The following is an 18,053-nucleotide window of genomic DNA, read 5'->3' on the forward strand; positions in this document are numbered from 1 at the left end:
GGAACCGAACCTGGGTCTCTCCGGACCGCAGGCCGGCGCTCTAACCGCTGAGCCAAACCGGCCAGGACTTCTTTCTTTTAAGACCAATACAACTTACGTTAGGGAATTTGGAATATATAGAAAAGCATAATGAAGAAAATTAAAATCGGTAATAGCTGCACCACCCGGTTAGTGATAATCACGATAATTTTGATGTTTGTTCTAGTCTTTAGTTTGTGTGTTTATAACTGTATTTGTACGATTCTCATGATACAGTTTATTTTTAAATAAAAATATTTTTGTCATTTTATATTATGAGTATAAACACCACATTTTAATGAAGGTGTTCCACAATGTATTTAATCAGTCTCTTATTGTTGAGTATCATGTTCTTTCCAGTTTTCACTGTTTACTAGAACACATCATCATATGAAATGGTAAATTTTGAGAACCTCGTCAGAGGGAGTGGTGTCTGGTGGGACAAAGAGCATTAGGTGGCATGATGGTATGAAGCATTTTTGGGGGAAGGGGTTCTTTTAGTTTTAAAAATTGCTCCATAACAAGGAAAATCACATTCTTTATTTTCTGTAAACCTGAACCTTTTTATCTTGTCAGTTATATGTGCTTGTTTTCATTTAGTTGTTGATGACTGCAGTTGAGGAATTGGAAGGACAGTTAGTCCAAAGCGGTATCACTAAGCTTGGCTCCATTTCAGCGTGACTCCTTTTCCCCTCCTCCTGAGCGCCCCCCACCCCGGATTAAATTAGTCCAATATGTCACTTAGGGCATTTTGCAATAATTTTGAAGTCTCTTCTTTTTTCAAATGCTGAAATTTTACAGATATTAAAATGCTTTAGAAAACAACCAATTATATTTTTAACATTCTTCTCACTCATAATATTATATAAGTAATTTTCCATTTCCTGTGACTATAGACCCTAAGGGTTCATAGGGCACATTTTTAAATTGAATTTATTGGGGTGACATTGCTTAACAAAATTATACAGGTTTGAGGTGCATAATTCCACAACATCATCTGCACAGAGTACTGTATGTTCACCACCCCAAGTCAAGTCTCCATTCATCATCATTTATCTCCTCTAAACTCTCTTCACCTTCCCCCACCCCCACCCCAGCAATCACCACACCGTTGTTCGTATCCATGAGGTTTTTCTCTTTTTATTCTTTTTTGCTCAGTTTCTCTATCCCCCCCATAACCCCCATATGACCCCCCCTTAACAGCTGTCAGCCAGCTCTCTCTGAGTCTGTCTCTATTTTGCTTTAGTTCATTTTATTCATTAGATTCCCCATATGAGTGAAATCATATGGTACTTGTCTTTCTCTGACTGGCTTATTTCACTTATCATAATACTCTCCAGGTCCATCCATGATGTTGCAGAGGGTAAGATTTTCTTCTATTTTTACACCCAAGTAGTATTCCATTGTGTGAATGTACTACAGCTTTTTTATCTGCTCATCTACTGGTGGAACTTGGGCTGCTTCCAAATCTTGGCTATTGTAAATAATACTGCAATGAATATAGGGGTGCATATATTTTTTTGAATCAGTGTTTTGGGTTTCTTTAGGATATAGCCCCAGAAGTGGGATCACTGGGTCAAAAGGCAGTTTCATTTTTGATTTTTTGAAGTAACTTTATACTGCTTTCTGCAGTGGCTGCACCAGTCTGCATTCCCACTAACAGTGCACAAGGGTTCCCTTTTCTTCACATTCTTGCTAGCACTTCTTGTTTGTTGATTTATTGATGATAACTATTCTCACAGGTGTGAGGTGATATCTCATTGTGGTTTTCATTTGCATTTCTCTGATGATTAGTGACACTGAGCATCTTTTCATATGTCTATTGGTCATCTGTATGTCCTTTTTGGAGAAGTGTATGGTCAGGTTCTTTGCCCATCATTTAATTGGATTGTTTTTTCTTTGATTGTTTTTTTGTTTATTTGTTTTGAGTAAAATAGAAGTAATAATAATAATTTAAAAAACTCCCAACAAACAGAAGTCCTGGACCAGATGGCTTCACAGGTGAATTTTACCAGACATTTAAAGAAGAGCTAGCCCCTATCCTTCTCAAACTATTCCATAAAATTCAAAAGGAGGGAATACTCCCAAGCTCATTTATGAGGCCAGCGTTATTCTAATTCCAAACCAGATAAAGACAGTACAAAGAAAGAAAATTATAGACCAATATCTGTGATAAACATAGATGCAAAAATCTTCAACAAAATATTAGCAAACCAGATCCAACAATGCATTAAAAAAAGCATACACCGTAATTCAGTTAGATTTTTCAGGGGATGCAAATATATCTGCAAATCAATAAGTGTGATACACCACATAAGCAAAATAAAGGAAAAAAAATCACATGATCATTTCAGTAGATTCAGAAAGAGCATTAGATTAAACCCACCTCCCATTTTTGATAAAAACTGTTAGTAAAGTGGGAATAGAGGGAACATTACCTCAAAGTAATAAAGGTCATATATGCCCTGGCTGGTTTGGCTCAGCGGTTAGAGCGTTGGCCTGCGGTCTGGAGAGACCCGGGTTTGGTTCCCGCTAAGGGCATGTACCTCGGTTGCAGTTTGTCCCCGGCCCTGGTTGGTCGTGCGGGTGGCAGCCACTTGATGTGTCCCTTTCACGTCGATGTATTTCTCTCTCTCTCTCTCTCTCTCTCTCTCCCTCCCTCCCTCCCTCCCACTCTATCTGTACAAAAATTGGAAAAATGTCCTCGGGTGAGGAAAAAAATAATAATAAAGGCCATATATGACAAACCCACAGCCAATATCATTCTCAATGGGCAAAAACTACAAACATTTCCCTTAAGTTCAGGAATAAGACAGTGATGTCCACTTTCACCACTCTATTCAACATAGTACTAGAAGTTCTAGCAATAGAAATACAAGAAGAAGAAACAAAAGGCATCCAAATTGAAAAGGAAGAAGTAAAACTGTCATTATTTGAAGATGACATAATACTGTTTATAAAGAACCCTAAAGATTCTACCAAAAAACTAGTAGAACTGATAAATGAATCAGAAAGTAGTAGATACAAAATAAATATCTAAAAATCAGTTGCACTTTTATAGATCAACAATAAATGATAAGAAATGGAAAATAAGAAAACAATCCCATTAACAATTGCTTCAGAAAGAATAAAATACCTAGGAATAAATTTAACCAAGGTGGGAAAAGACCTGTACCCAGAAAATTGTAAGACACTGAAGAAAAAAATTGAAGAAGATACAAATAAGTGAAAGTGTATACTGTGTCCATGGGTAGGAAGAATCAACATAATTAAAATGTCCATACTGCTCAAAGAAATCTATAGATTCAACACAATTCCTATCAATATACCAATGGCATATTTCATAGAGCTAGACCAAATATTCTAAAAATTTGTATGAAACCACAGAAGACCCTGAATAGCAACAGCAATCTTAAGAAAGGAAAACAAAGTTGGAGGAATCATGCTACTTGATATCAAGGTATACTGCAAGGCCATTGTAATCAAAACAGCGTGATACTGGCATAAAAACACACATATAGGTAAGTGAAACAGAAAAGAGAGGCCTGAAATAGACCCACACCTTCATAGGCAATATTGGACAAGGCTGAAACATACAATTGGGTAAAGATAGTCTTTTCAATAAATGATCTTGGGAAAATTGAAAAACACATGCAAAAAATGACAATAGACCATCTTCTTAGACCATAAATAAGAATAAATTCAAAATATATTAAAGACTTAAATGTTAGACTTGAAACCATAATCCTGGAAGAAAACATAGGCAGTAAAATCTTGGGCATTTCTCATAGCAATATTTTTTTTCTAATATATCTCCTTGGGTAAGGGAAACAAAAGAAAAAATAGAGAAATGGAACTACATCAAACTCAAATTTTTTTTTCACAGCAAAGGAAGCCATCAACAACATGAAAAAACCCACTTAATGGGAGAACACATTCACCGATACATCTCATGGGGCACCCCAATGTTATTCTCTCAAGAAGCAAGTGTCTATTTGATATTGGATTTCAAATACTGAAGATATAATAGCAAATTGTCACAAGGTATATGGGCCTATATGCATAGGCATTCAAATTGTTTTGTAAAAAAAAGCAATTTTTTGAGCAATTTTGAGGTTAGTGATAATTTTCATTTATGGTATTTTGGGAAAGAAATTCTCAGTCATTGACAGACAGGAAAGTTAATAAAATATTTTTACCACTCTTAGTGATAGGTGCAAGGAGAAAGAGGGTGCAGACCCTCTTGGGTGAAATGTTGTCTGATAGACTGAAATGGAATTACATTTCTTTTGTGTGGAATTTAAACTTTGTTTATGATTCGAGTGTTATACTCATTATACTGTATAATATCATTTATTCACATGTCTCCATTCAAAACTTCTGCATGAGGCTACTCTGCTTACATAGTGTACATTGTGAATCATGCCTTGGAAGATGTGCACTGTGTCTCTGCATCCCCCAGAAAACAATTAGCACCTTGACAGAAGCAATTGGTTTATGGGCATTTTTATATGCCTTGTACTTAGTACAGAGCCTGGCTTGTGGTAGTTGTTTATTAATTTCTTTTGAACGAATAAAGAAAAGAATGAGCTACTGTCAAGCCACACTGCTCTGTCTACTCCCAGACTATATTTAGGTAATTGGTTTCCCACAGGTAAGAATTTAGCTCTGAAAATTTACTTGCACAGTCACCATTGGCTAGATTCATAACTGATTAAACAAATATACTGAAAAAACATTTTTTTAGAGATGTTCCAGAAAAAGGAGTTGTTCTTAATCTAATGCAGTCTTTTCCAAATGTGTTCGTTGGAACACTAGTCCTGCAACATGCTCTTAGATAGAAGTGTTTCTGGTTAAATAAGTTTGGGAAACATGGCAAACTACATCCCCCTGTTGGAGATTAGCAAAGTAAACTAGCATTTTTAACAATTCAGAGAAATTGAGCAGTTACCTGTTTTTTATATAACTTAAGAGTTTTCCAAATTTATGTGACCACATTTGCCTTTGAATTTTCTGTCTGTCTACCTACCTACCTATCTATTTTTTAAGAATAAACAATATATTGTGAGATTTAAAAGCTTTGGCTTTGGGACCAGAGATACTTAGGTCAAGTTCCGGCTCTGCCATTTACTTGTTTTGTAATTTTTAGCAAATAATTTCTTTAAGCTTAATTTCTTCACCTGTAAATTGATGTAATGACAATATTTACCTTAAAAGATTATTATGAGGGTTAAATGACATAATACATAAAAAGTGCATGCGTAGCCCTGGCCGGTATGGCTCATTTGGTTGAAGCATTGTCCCATATGCCAAAAGGTAGTGGGTTTGATACCCTGGCAGAACACCTACCAAGGTTGTGGGTTCCATCCCCAGTCAGGGCCTGTGTGGGAGGCAACTGATCCATGTTTCTCTCCCCACCCTCTCTCTCTCTTTAAAATCAATTTTTAAAACAGTGCATGAACAATGCCTGATACATACTTTATGCTCAATTCATATTTGCTGTTATTAGTTTTCTTTACTATTTGCTACACACCTTGGAAAACACTGACCCACAGGTAGGTGTTTGAGGGGGTGCCATAGGACTCTCTGATGCTGGTTTAGTCTATTCAGTTATTTCACTGATTACTAATGAATGACTTCTTAAGCCAGGTAAGTTTTCCCCCCACTATGCTCTGTAGTATTTTGTTTCATATATTTGTTATTGTCCTCATATTATTTCTCTCTTATAAATCTTTCTTTCCCATTTCTGATGGGAAGATTTTAAGGATATTGATGAAATGGAAGATACATTTAAATGGGTAACAAAGATGATAAAGAGTCTTAGAAGCAATTTTTTTTTACTTATTTTTATCCTCAGCTGAAGATATGTTTTTATTGACTTTAGAGAGAGAGAGAAACATCGATCAGTTGCCTCCCATATGCGCCCTAACGGGGCAGCAAACCCACAGCCAAAGTATGTGCCTGACCAGGAATTGAACCCTCAACTTTTCGATGTATGGGAGGACACTCCAACCAACTGAGCCACCTGACCAGGGTAGAAGCTTTTTTTTTATGGGGAGTTGTTTAGTCTGGAAAGTAAAACATAATGAAGAATTATACCGTGAAAGTTAGTTTTGACTTCTGCATAAATCTGCAATGCATAATTAGAACCTATGGGTAAGAGTTACAAAGTGGTTTAACACAAGGAAGGGCTTATAAACAATTAGAGGAATTCAACAAGAAAAAAAAGGAATTATTCCTTATCACAAAAGACATTCTCAGAAGTATCAGGAAGGACATAGAGGTCAAGGCATCATCCTAGTTGTTCTGGAGATAATCAAAATAGTTAAGTTCCTTAAAAAAAGAAAAATTTTCTCATATAAGAAAAAAATTCTCACCACAAGAATAAAAAATACTGTAACTATGTGGGGTGATGAATGTTAACTAGTTGTGGTTGTCATTTCACAGTCTATACATATACCAAATCATTATGCTATACCCCTTGACCAATACAGTGCTGCATGTCAAGTATAGCTCAATAAAACTAGGGGGGAAAGGAAAGAAAAATGTAAGATAAAGAATGATGAGGGGGCCCTGGCTGGTTTGGCTCAGCGGTTAGAGCATCAGCCTGCAGTCCCGAGAGACCCGGGTTCGGTTCCCACTAAGGGCATGTACCTCGGTTGCAGTTTGTCCCCGGCCCTGGTTGGGTTGTGTGGATGGCAACCACTCGATGTGTCCCTTTCACGTCGATGTTTTTCTCTTTCTCTCTCCCTCCCACTCTATCTGAACAAAATATCAAAAAAAAGAAAATGTCCTCGGGTGAGGATTAAAAAAAAAATGATGAAGGGGATAGAAAGAGAAACTGTTGTCAGTAGAAATCTGAAGAGTTTACTCCTGTCTCTGGGCATTTGGGGACACTTAATGAAGAACATGACTTTTTGAGCTGGTTCTTGTTAGAGAGATTGGACCACGAGACGAGATGGGGTTTAAGGAAGGGGGTCAGTTTCTACAGTGTGAATTCCTCACTCCTGGTATGTCATGAAGTCAGTACTTTTTTCCTTAGAATGGATTACATGCTGGCATCCACATATTGTAAATTATGTGCCTCTCTTGCTCTTTTTACAGTTTCCTCTACTATTTGCATTTACAGGCAATTTTATTCCCACCCAGTAGGTCAGTGAGATTAGGAGTTTTAAATTAATTGAGCTCATGTTGATACAACTGACCGCTGGGTAAATATCATGCCCCATCATGTAATCAGCCAAAAGGAAGGACCAAAGAACCGAAGACACGATCACTCCCGTAGAGTATCATGTAAATTAGGGCTACTCTTTTCAGTAATTTTCATGAGCTGTATCTAGGAGCAAATGTGGTCCTTAAACTTTTTGCCCAGCACAAGTGGTCTAGAGTTCTGAGAAAGTCTGAAGTCACTATTAAAGGGTGCATGGTCACCGTCAGTATGCCCTTTGGGCATTTCCTGAAGTCACTAAGATTAAAAGGCCTTGCCCATAATATATTTCGCAAAGAAATGTTTATTTGGCTCTTTTATTAGTTTCAGACTGTCCCATCCTCATTTAGCGAGTGACCTCAGTTCTGTAACACCCACATAGCTCTTTCAGTTTTCCCCTTAAGAGAGGAAATAATAGAAGGATGAGGCTGGCAGTGCTTATACCAGTGTGGATATTTTTACTCTTCAAGATGCAGCATATATATATTTTTTCTACTGATTTGTAGTTGGAGAAACGTCTGTATTGTATTCTCTTATTATTATTGTTGGGCCTGCCAGTGTTAAGGCTGCCACTCATGAACACGAAGAAGAAGGTAATAGACATGCTCGGCCTAGTCTACATGTTTCCCCTTGACTGTTTTCCCCCCACAATTGAGCCAACATACCTGGTGATGAAACTTGAGGAATGGCAGACATTGTAGTCTTTTTCTTCAGGGGACCAAGGGACCTGGTGCTCCTTCTGCTGCATCAGTGGCCTCACCTGTGTGCTTGGTGGTCTTTGTTTCTAACTCTGGATGAAATCCGAGACTTAAAATAGGCACTGCTTTCTCAGAGAGCTAAAGGCAGTGTTGCTAAATATTTCCCCTTTGGTCATTTAAAAACATTTATCATTTTTACTTTTTGTAATACATTTCATGATACGTTTCCAAGACAGATTTGTTCAAATGACATTAAATGCGTGTAAAATATATGCTTCTCATTAAAAGGTCTGAAGCCCAAATGTTTAAAAGACAGATTAAACTTGGAAGTGGTAGGTGAGGAGATAATTTGCTCCAGTAACTTTTATATAAAAATTCCTAGATATTAAAGGAAGGGGAAACTTGTCTTAAGTTGATTTATTTCATAGTTGAGTTACTTAAAAAAAAAAAAAAAACTTACTTAAGTATTGAATAACTGAATTTGGAAGGTATAAAAACATTATCATATTATTATATTTTTGTGGTTAAATTTTATTCTAATTTTTGTAGCTAATGTTAAGTGTGTTCTTCATTTGTTTGATTCATAGAAATGTTCCTATCTTATTTCCTATTTCTAAAGTCTGAACATTGAATCTCCTTCTACCACTTATGTCGTTAGAGCATCGGTCCCTTATGACTACCCTGTAAAAGTGAGTACACCCTCTGTCTCCCATTGGGTCAGCAGCCCTTTTGCATTTAAACTCCACCTCTAAGGATGTGGGCTTTTGTGTATTAGTCAGGTCAACAGGACTCTTCTGTCAATGAGTAGTAACCTGTCCAACAGCTGGCAGGAAGGTAACTGTCCTGGTCCCTTCTAGGCTTCTCTCATAGATGTCACTATACCAGAGGGAGAAAAGGTGTTTTGCTAAACACAGTGAGAGTGCAAACGTGGAACAGTGTCCCCCGAGCCTGACTCTCAGGCTGATTTGGAATCAATTCATTTCTCTTTGCTTTGGATCTGAAAAATGGCCCTGGCTGGTTTTGCTCAGTGGTTAGAGCGTCAGCCTGCGGTCCAGAGAGACCCGGGTTTGGTTCCCGCTAAGGGCGTGTATCTCGGTTGCAGTTTGTCCCCGGTCCTGGTTGGGTCGCGCAGGTGGCAACCACTCGATGTGTCCCTTTCACATCGATGTTTCTCTCTCTCTCTCTCCCTCCCACTCTATCTGAACCAAAAATGAAAAAATGTCCTCGGGTGAGGATAAAAAAAAAAAAATGCCTACAGTAGTAATGGATTCAATTTGGAAATGAGGGATCCCAAACTAGCATATTTGTTCTTTGGAAAAAGATAAATTGCTCGACAAGTCAGTGCTTCAACATCTGTATTAGCTACACACAGTTCTTACTATAGTCAATTAAGATCGTGTTGCATTTCATGCTACAAGGGTTTTGCCCCTTAATCCCATAAATATAACCCTGAACTAATTCCCCGAGAGGCACTCTTCCCCTTAACATTCCCATCCCACTTCTCTCAACCCACTCAGTTTGGTGGTGGCCTCCTGTTTGCCACCATGGTCTCCTCTCTTCTGCTAAATCATACCCTCAAGAAGGGCCTCCCACTAGGGTAATCATATCATTGACCAAGATTGAGAAAGTGGAGTTTTGAATAATTATTCTGGGAGAAGAGGTATCAGCTGTCACTGTCCAGGAACTTACTGTCAACCTAAAGTGAGATCTATGTAGTTGATAACACATTGCACATTTACTGCTATTTGCATTTTAATAGAACTTAAAGCTTTAAGTTTAAAAAAAAAGTATAGCAATGGTGGATCTTCGGGTATCAATTACTAGGTAAGGAAACCGTTAGAGTCAGAGAATGAAGAGCCGTAAAATGTAGTTCAGTGAATTACTCCGCCTGAATTCGAGGCTGATTTTGACTGCCTTAGTAGTTGTCTCAACCCTTAAATATATTCCAAATAAGAAAAATAAGTTGGACTCTTATCAATAAGAAAATGAATAAGCTAGCTCTATATTTCCCCTTTGTTGGGGAGGGGAAAATCCACAAAAAATATTAATCATTTTGTAGTTTAAAATATTTGTTAATTTAATAGAGCATATATACTATCGTAGTGATTGGACCTTCCTTCAAAATTGACAAACAAAAATTATGTGTTTGGTGAATTTTATGGGTCCAGTAGCCACTTCTTTTTGCATTGTTATTCTGTATTTTTATCCTGAGATTTTCTCTTGTATTTCAGCATTCTAAGGAGGAGATGGCAGTATTGAGCCTCGGCTCTGACTTAACGCTTTGAAGGAGTTTAATATTCTTCATAAAGAAGCATCACTTTAGCTAAATTCAATTTCATCTCTTGGGATTTCATTTTCTACCCTCACTCCCCTTTGTAATTCCATATGGAGAATGAAAGAGTGCTCTAATATATGTTATATTAGATCTGTCATACAAAGATACTATTACATTACTTGTTCTCATTTCTGCACATCCAAGAATGCCCATTTATGGAACACATAGAAACAACCCCCTTCTAAAACAAAACGACAGCCAGCTCTAAAATGCAAAACTATGTTTACGATGTGCCTGTTCTCCTAAGGCTTTGACAGGAAGAATTAACTTTACATTTCCAGAACACAAAACACTTCACTGAGCCACATCTTATGGTAAATAAACTTCTCTCTGGGAATAAATTTTTCACCATTTCTTTTTTTTAGAGCATTAGGCTACTGCTAAGAAAGTGACTTTTTCCAGGGCTAATGCCGTGAAAAAAAGTTTAGATGATGAGAGGAATTATTTACTTAGCCTCCATTCACATCCACTGTTTTGCCTGCGTTCCAAGTTTCAAAAGGATGATTCATGTACCTTTCAGCTCCACGTTGAAAAATAAAATAACTAACAGTACCCTTTGTCAGTAACAAAAGCAATTTACCAGTGCACTTTTTAGGTTGTAAACTGTGAGAAGGATAAAATGCTATCACGTATAGTTGTAGTAAGTTGTTTTTAAAAGTATAAGCCAAGATTAGCAAACTAAGCTGCCATGTCAAAGAATGAAACGGCAGTTGGAATGGGACCCAATACTACACGTTATGTTTTGAAACACTATCCTGCCATGCTTAAAATATGTAAAAGCAATATGTGAGATTATGTGGTTTTCTTTGAAATCACATGCAAAAAGATGTGTAATTGTTTAGTTTGATTATCATTGAGTGTGGGATTTGCTTTTGTACCTTAATTTTTATATGTTTAAAATGATTGTTGAAATGTTACATGACGAATAATTTATGGATTTAACTAAGCCAGCAAGCCTATTTGGTTTCCATTATAAGTGAAGGACCCAACAACAACATCTTCATTTCATATTGTTCCGATAAATTTAATGACATTATTATTTTTTGTTTTTGAACCAAAAGGAAATTTCTTCTCAGCTGGATTCTTTCACTGTAGGTTTTAATCGCAAACTTTGAAAATGAGAACATAGCTATTATTTTTTATTAAAAGGATATGTTCTGGTTAGTTTGGAAAGGTCTGCCTAGGAAGGGCTTCCAATAGTGTGTCTGAGGACCTAAAAAATGTAATCCTGAAGTTAGAGAATGTAACTTATGCCTTAATACCAGTGTATCTTGTGTGTTGTGAGATGCACACGAGACAAATGTATAGGCATGGTAAGATAGCTCTTACTACTCTCAAAACTCTAATTAATAGTAGGCTACTTAAAGATTAGCTACTCTAGCTAGGACATAGGTCTGTGCCAAGTGCATCCTTGAGATGGGTAGAAGTGAGAGGTTGTACGTTGTGTGCTGTGATACTTGAAACACAATGTCTTACCTATAACATATGGTCACTCAGTGTTTGCTGACTGATGTAAGTTTTATGACTATCTCTGCTCAATAATTTCAACTGTTTTTAAAAGGACTCATCTTTTCAAAATGTTTTTCAACTTTTTTATTCTGTGTGTTACAGAGTTGTTCTGGACAAGTTCAATTTTACATAAATAAGTGTAAATGTATTTTAATTACATGTATTTTTATATTTTAATTCTTAGTGTACATGTTCAGTAGAAGAAACACTTGAAATCTTCAAATATTTTAGTTGAAATGCTGTATGATTACAGTTATAGTATCTGAAGCATTCATTGGTTTTTAGCCCAATTAGAATGTGCTTTAGACTTGCTAGATATGAAATCTTACACTGGTATAGAGTGAAGCAATCTGTTAGACATGGTGTTTCAATCATGCTTTAGTTGTCTCACCAGTCTTTTAACCTCTTAAATATCTTGAGGCTGAGTGCAGTTATCAGCAGAATTTCCTTAACTCTTTTCTCAGCAGCTTGAACAGGCATGATGTCAAAGTTAAATATAGTCTCCTAATCCTAGATGAATTTCTAGGAGGAGCAACTAGTGTTAGAAAAATGCTGTGTACTTGAATTGTTAGTGTTTCTACATAAAGTAAATAAGCCCTGAGAAGAGCCTTTGAGTACTAGGGAGTTATGCAATAATAAGATTAAAAAATCAGCAAGTTTTCTCCCTACCAGTCTTTCCTGTGTCATCCATGCAAGGGAAGGCCTTAGGTATGTTTGCTACTGATGTGTGATCTTTATGGAAAAAAAATTTTCTCTTGATAGTTATTCATTCATATGTTCATCAGACTCTTCTACAAACAAGTGATGTGGAGGAGAATTGAGAAGGGCCCCATCCTGTTTTCAATGCTCTGTAGCATCAATTATTGGCCAACTTCATTGGGGCCTTGGCAGTGCTGCCCTCTGGGACCTGTGCTTCATTATGGTGTGTAAAGAGCCACCTCTCTTAGCCAGGCTTGGCCTAGGGAGAAGGCGTCAAAGAGTCTAGGACACTTGGTCTTACAGAAACTCTCCTTGATTGAGTGGTCAGGGTATACATATTAGCCAAAGACTTGATGATATGCTGGTCTCTGGCCATCCCACATTTGGGGCAGGATATTATTCTGGATAAAAAATGTCATTATTTCAATCCTTTTGGAGCCTAAACAATTGTTATCTTCAGCTGAAGTGCCTTTGATGTCTAGCTATGTACCCAAAAGAAATCACATAATTTTTACCAGAATACCATAGAAACTTGATTTCAATACAAAGGAGAGAGCATCAAAATGTGTCTTCTCTGAAAAACAAATAATGCCCCCCTTCCCAATAAAATGACATTTTATTTAAATTGTTCCACACTTCCTCAGAGCTACTTCCTTCCATATGCTAATTAGAGTGAAACTCTATAATATATTGATAATGTGAAATTAAACAGATTGTTTACTCTGAAAAATAGCATGTTTTATTAGAACAACCTCTGAAGGCCATTAGATAAATTATTTAAGTATTGCACAGCAACCAATAATAATGTCTAGTAAAACTGGTTTTGTTTTTACCTTCCAAGTTTTTAATATACTTGGTCTGTTTAGAAAACAAATGCATTTAATTGTTTCCATCTCTTAAATATGTCTAGTGAGTTCAGTTTTTAGTTGCTATACAAATAAATTGGTCCTGGTTGCATTGCTTTCTTTCAAACATCATTTCAAATTAGGGCTTAATGTGGTTTGAACATTTTGCCAGAATAGTCTTCCTACTTTTGTTTGAGGGTGGTTGATTACATCTATCTTTTCCAGCTTACAAATACCAATATATTTAGAAGAATGCAAACCCAACCCTGAGACTATTTGTCATCACACATTGATTGTAACTGTTTTATTATGGTACGTAGGAGGAAAAGCAAACAAAAGTCTCAATAAAAATGGAATGTCGAGACATTCTAAACATTTTTATTTCATCATGATGTTTAACGTTTTTTTTTCCTCTACCACTTTTGATGCTTAATTACCTGGATTATTAAAATATATAAATATATTTTCATGTTGGACTCATATATAGCATTCACTATAGTAGCAAATATTCAAGCTGGTATAAAATACAATGAATATAAGAGAGAAGTTTAGCATTATTAATTCAAAGCATATGATTTAATAATTATATACAGTTGGCCCTCGTTTATCACGGTTAATCAGTTCCAGACTCTACCGCGATCAATGAATTTCCACAAAGTAGGATTCCTCATTTGAAAAAACCGCGATAGAGTGAAGCCACGAAAGTCCAAGCGTGAAGTGGTGAGGGATTACTATATGTTATCTGCAAATAACTAGAGAAAAGGCTCTGAGGAAGGAAAGTCATCTCAGTGATAAAATATAATTGGTTTGTGCCTATATGTATGTACTGTAGTCTGTGTTTGTATTTGCCCAGTTTGTGTATACAATCTTTGTATATAGTCTATCACTATTTTATTGGCATGAGGAATGGAATTAAAGAGTAAAAAGGCTAACCTGACCGGAATAGCTCAATTGGTTGGAGCATCGTCCTGTGCACTGAAAGGTTACCAGTTAGTTGGATTACCGATCAGGGCACGTACCTAGGTTGTGGGTTCCATTTCTGGTTGGAGTGCGCACCAAAGACTATATTTCTCTCTCTCTCTCTCTCTCAGCATGTCCTTGGGTGAAGATTAAAAAAAGAAAGATCAGCCCTGGCTAGTTTGGCTCAGCCAGTTAGAGTGTCGGCCCATGGACCAGAGCATCCCGGGTTCGGTTGCCACTAAGGGCACGTACCTCCATTGCAGTTTGTCCCCAGTCCTGGTTGGGGTTGTGTGGGTAGCAGCCGGTCGATGTGTCTCTCTCACATCGATGTTTCTTTCTCTCTCTTTGTCCCCCCCCCCCCCCCCCCCCGCTCTATCTGAAGATGAATGCAAAAATGTCCTCGGGTGAGGATTTAAATTTAAAAAGATCATAGAAATAGTTAATCAATTCCACACCAAATCCAAATCCATTCTTTTAAACAAAATAGCAAGGTAGAGATGTTTTTGTTATAGGGGAAAAAAATGTGTCTTTTTAAACTCCATGTAATAGAAACTAGTAGATGGCCATAGCTAACATATCAGTATGGTGAATGATTTCAGCCTCCTGTTGAAATCTCTTTGGCCTGTTGAAATCTGACCTATTTCAGGTGAGTGTGGAAACCCCCAGAATCACTTTATGAAGCTTTCTTAGTGTGACTTGACACTCTGACAACTGAGCTAGAGGTAAGACTCCCTGGGGATTTAGCCCTAATAGCATCAAGGCAGAGGCACTTATTGGGTATTGTCTCTTTACATCCCTATATTTTTGTTTCCATTTATTTCTAATTATAAAGCAGAAGGAACTTATGTTAATTAGAGTATAATCTAAGCTGCCATAACAAAGAAACTCTAAAATACAGTGACTCAAAAAAGAAAGAAGGCATACAGGAGTTTCTGTTCCGTATCAAGGGATGTAGGTTATTTTAATTTTTCCCAGTTTCCCTAGTATGTGATCCCCATATGCACAGTAAAAGGTGCATTACTACTAGTGTGTCCTTGTCCCAGCCTGAATTGGTGGTGGGGTCATAAATAGGGAGAGAAAACGACTTAATAAAGATGTGACATGAAATTGTTTAGATCACTTCCTGTCACATCCCATTGGCTGGAACTTAGTCATATGGCCAGGCTCTAAAGAACTCTGGGACTTATAGTTGGGGATAGGCAATTATGTATCCAGCTAAAAGTAAGCAGTAATGGTGGGTTTGTTCTATTACCAGAAGGAAGGAAGGAAGAGGAAAATGAATATTGGAGGATAATTACTGGTCTCTCCAAAGCTGTCTCTGACAGTTGTGACCTTCTCTAATTCAAATTTCTGATTTTCTTTATTTTCTCTCCCCTTTTCTTCCCCACCCCCTTTTATTCTTACTTTTCTTTGCCTATTGCTTTCACTCCCTTATTCTGTACTATAGTAACGAGAGTGCTAATATTTAACCTAAATAGCTAGTGTTCACCAGTGGCCTGTTCCTTACAAAGGAGTCTGTAGTATTTCTCTGAGCTTGCAAACTTTAGGTTAACTTTTTTATTTCATGGAATATATTGCCTTCATCACCTTTAATTCTTTTTGGAAAAGGTGAATATAGGGAAGGGAGCAAAGGAGAGATAAAAAAGAGGAATAGGGAAGGAGGGAGGGAGGGAGGGAGGGAGGGAGGGAGAGATATACAGAGAGACAGAAACAGAGAGACAGAGACAGAGAGAGAGAGAGGAAGGAGATAGAAAAAGAAAAAGGAAGGAAAAGAGAGAAAGAAAGAGGAAGAAAGAAAGACAGTAAAAGAAATGAAATGAGAATGTATATAAGCTTATGAAGGCAGGGATTTTTGTCTGTTTTGTTTAAAGCTATACTTCCAAAATCTAGAATATTGCCCAGCTCATTGTTGGCACTCAAATAATATTTGTTAAATGAATAAATGAAACTAATTTATATTTTATCTCACTGTTTGTCCTCAAGTTTGTTTCAAACTTTAAACTTATCAAACATACTAGTTTTCCATTAGAAAAATTATCCCTGAATGCCAAATATAGGAATTTGCTATCTGCAAATTCAGCTTAGTATTGGCCTGAACTTCCTCTCAATAACAGACTTAATTTTGTTTTAGTTTGGATTTCATCTTTGACTAAGACTATAATTAGTTGTTTCTATAAGAGATGTTTGAAATAGACTTATTATATACAAGAGCAAACCTATACCTTAAAACATAATTTGGTTTTCTGAGATGAGTGAACTGGTACAGGTAAGAATATGACATCCATTACAATAAAATTGTTCTTTCTAATTGACTATTATTTGGCTTTTCAACAAGAAGTGAGTGATAGCAAAAGAAAAGGGGTTCTCTAAAACAAGGCCCCAATAGCCAGAATCTAGAACCACTGAGAAATGTCCATCAATTCCTCCCCTATCTCTCTCTCTCTCTCTCTTTTTGGGGGGAGGGGTTAATCCTCACCGGAGGATATTTTTTCCATTGATTTATATAGAGTGAAAGGGCAGAGGGTGGGAGGGATGGAGGGGGGAGAGAGAGAAAAACAAAAACAAAAACACATTGATATGAGAGAGACACATTGGTTGGTTGCCTCCTGCTCAAGCCCTGACCAGGGCCCAGGATTGAACCTGCAACACAGGTACATGCCCTTGACCAGGAATTGAACCTGTGACCCTTTGGTGCACAGGTCAATGCTCTTAACTACTGAACCATACTGTTGAGGGCCCTTCCCTCTCTCGTTATCTTAAACTCTTTTTCAGAGCCTGGGGACATCTTTAATATTTTCAACAATAAGAAAAGAAAAATAAATTCTACTGAAAAAATAAAAATAAAAGCTAACATCTGCTTTATTTTCTTTTTCATCCACATGGAATATCAGAAGGAACCTTAGAGATCCTAAAGCTTAGCGGTTTGCAGTCTGGATTGGGGGGTAGGCAGGGAGGTGATTGGGTTTCCTGTGCTCTTTTCAGCCAGAGTAGGTTCATTTTTATCATTTTAATAGGTTGGGTTCATTAGTAAATTTTGTTGAAAAAAGGTGTTCTTTTTAAAAAAATATGTTTTTATTAATATTTTAGAGATAGAGCAAGGGAGAGAGAGATAGAAACATCAATGTGAGAGAGAACATTGATTGGCTGCCTCCTGCATGCCCTCCACTGGGGATCAAGCCAGCAACCTGGGCATGTCCCCTGACCAGGAATCAAACCAGAACCTCTCAGTCCATGGGGTGACACTTAATCCACTGAGCCACACCAGCTGGGTGAATAAAAGGGTTCTTATTTTAACAAAAGCTTAGAAACTTTTCATTGTGCTCAACTTCCTTAATTTATGAATCGAAACACTGAGGCTTAGAGAGAAGTAATATTTTAAAGATTTCAATGGCAAAGCCAGGTCTGGAATTTATATCTACTCCCTCCTGGGCTGGAGATCTTCCCACTACGCTGTGCTTGCGCTGGCTCCAAAGCATCCTCGGATCATTGACACGTCATTTTTTAAAAAAATTATATAGTGAGGTTTGGCATAAAATAGGAAATCAGACTCTTCCAATGGTCTCTTAAAAATCAAGTAACATGGCCTGGCTAGTGTGGCCCAGTGGTTGAGCCTCGACCCATGCACCAAGAGGTCGCTGGTTCGATTCCTGGTCAGGGCACATGCCCAGGTTATGGGCCTGATCCCCAGTGGGGGGCATGCAGGAGGTGACCAGTTGATGTTCTCTCTTATGAATTTCTATCTCTCTTCCCTCTCGCTATAAAATTAATAAAGAAAAATTTTT

The 18,053-nt window shown here is 37.3% G+C and overlaps 1 protein-coding gene across 23 annotated transcripts in view; it reads left to right on the plus strand.

The window, feature by feature from the left end:
• The first annotated feature begins 64 nt into the window (after positions 1 to 64).
• SLC25A21 (solute carrier family 25 member 21) overlaps positions 65 to 18,053 on the plus strand; it is a 463,129-nt gene continuing 445,140 nt past the window's right edge. For all 23 annotated transcript variants that reach the window (XR_004958936.1, XR_004958935.1, XR_004958941.1 and 20 more), the window contains exons 1-3: positions 65 to 167; positions 3,905 to 4,062; positions 8,543 to 8,612. The gene's annotated coding sequence lies outside the window, so the exon portion shown is untranslated. The remainder of the gene's footprint in view (positions 168 to 3,904; positions 4,063 to 8,542; positions 8,613 to 18,053) is intronic.

Source organism: Molossus molossus, unplaced genomic scaffold (genome assembly GCF_014108415.1).
Source record: "Molossus molossus isolate mMolMol1 unplaced genomic scaffold, mMolMol1.p scaffold_m16_p_1, whole genome shotgun sequence".
Lineage (NCBI taxonomy): Eukaryota > Metazoa > Chordata > Mammalia > Chiroptera > Molossidae > Molossus > Molossus molossus.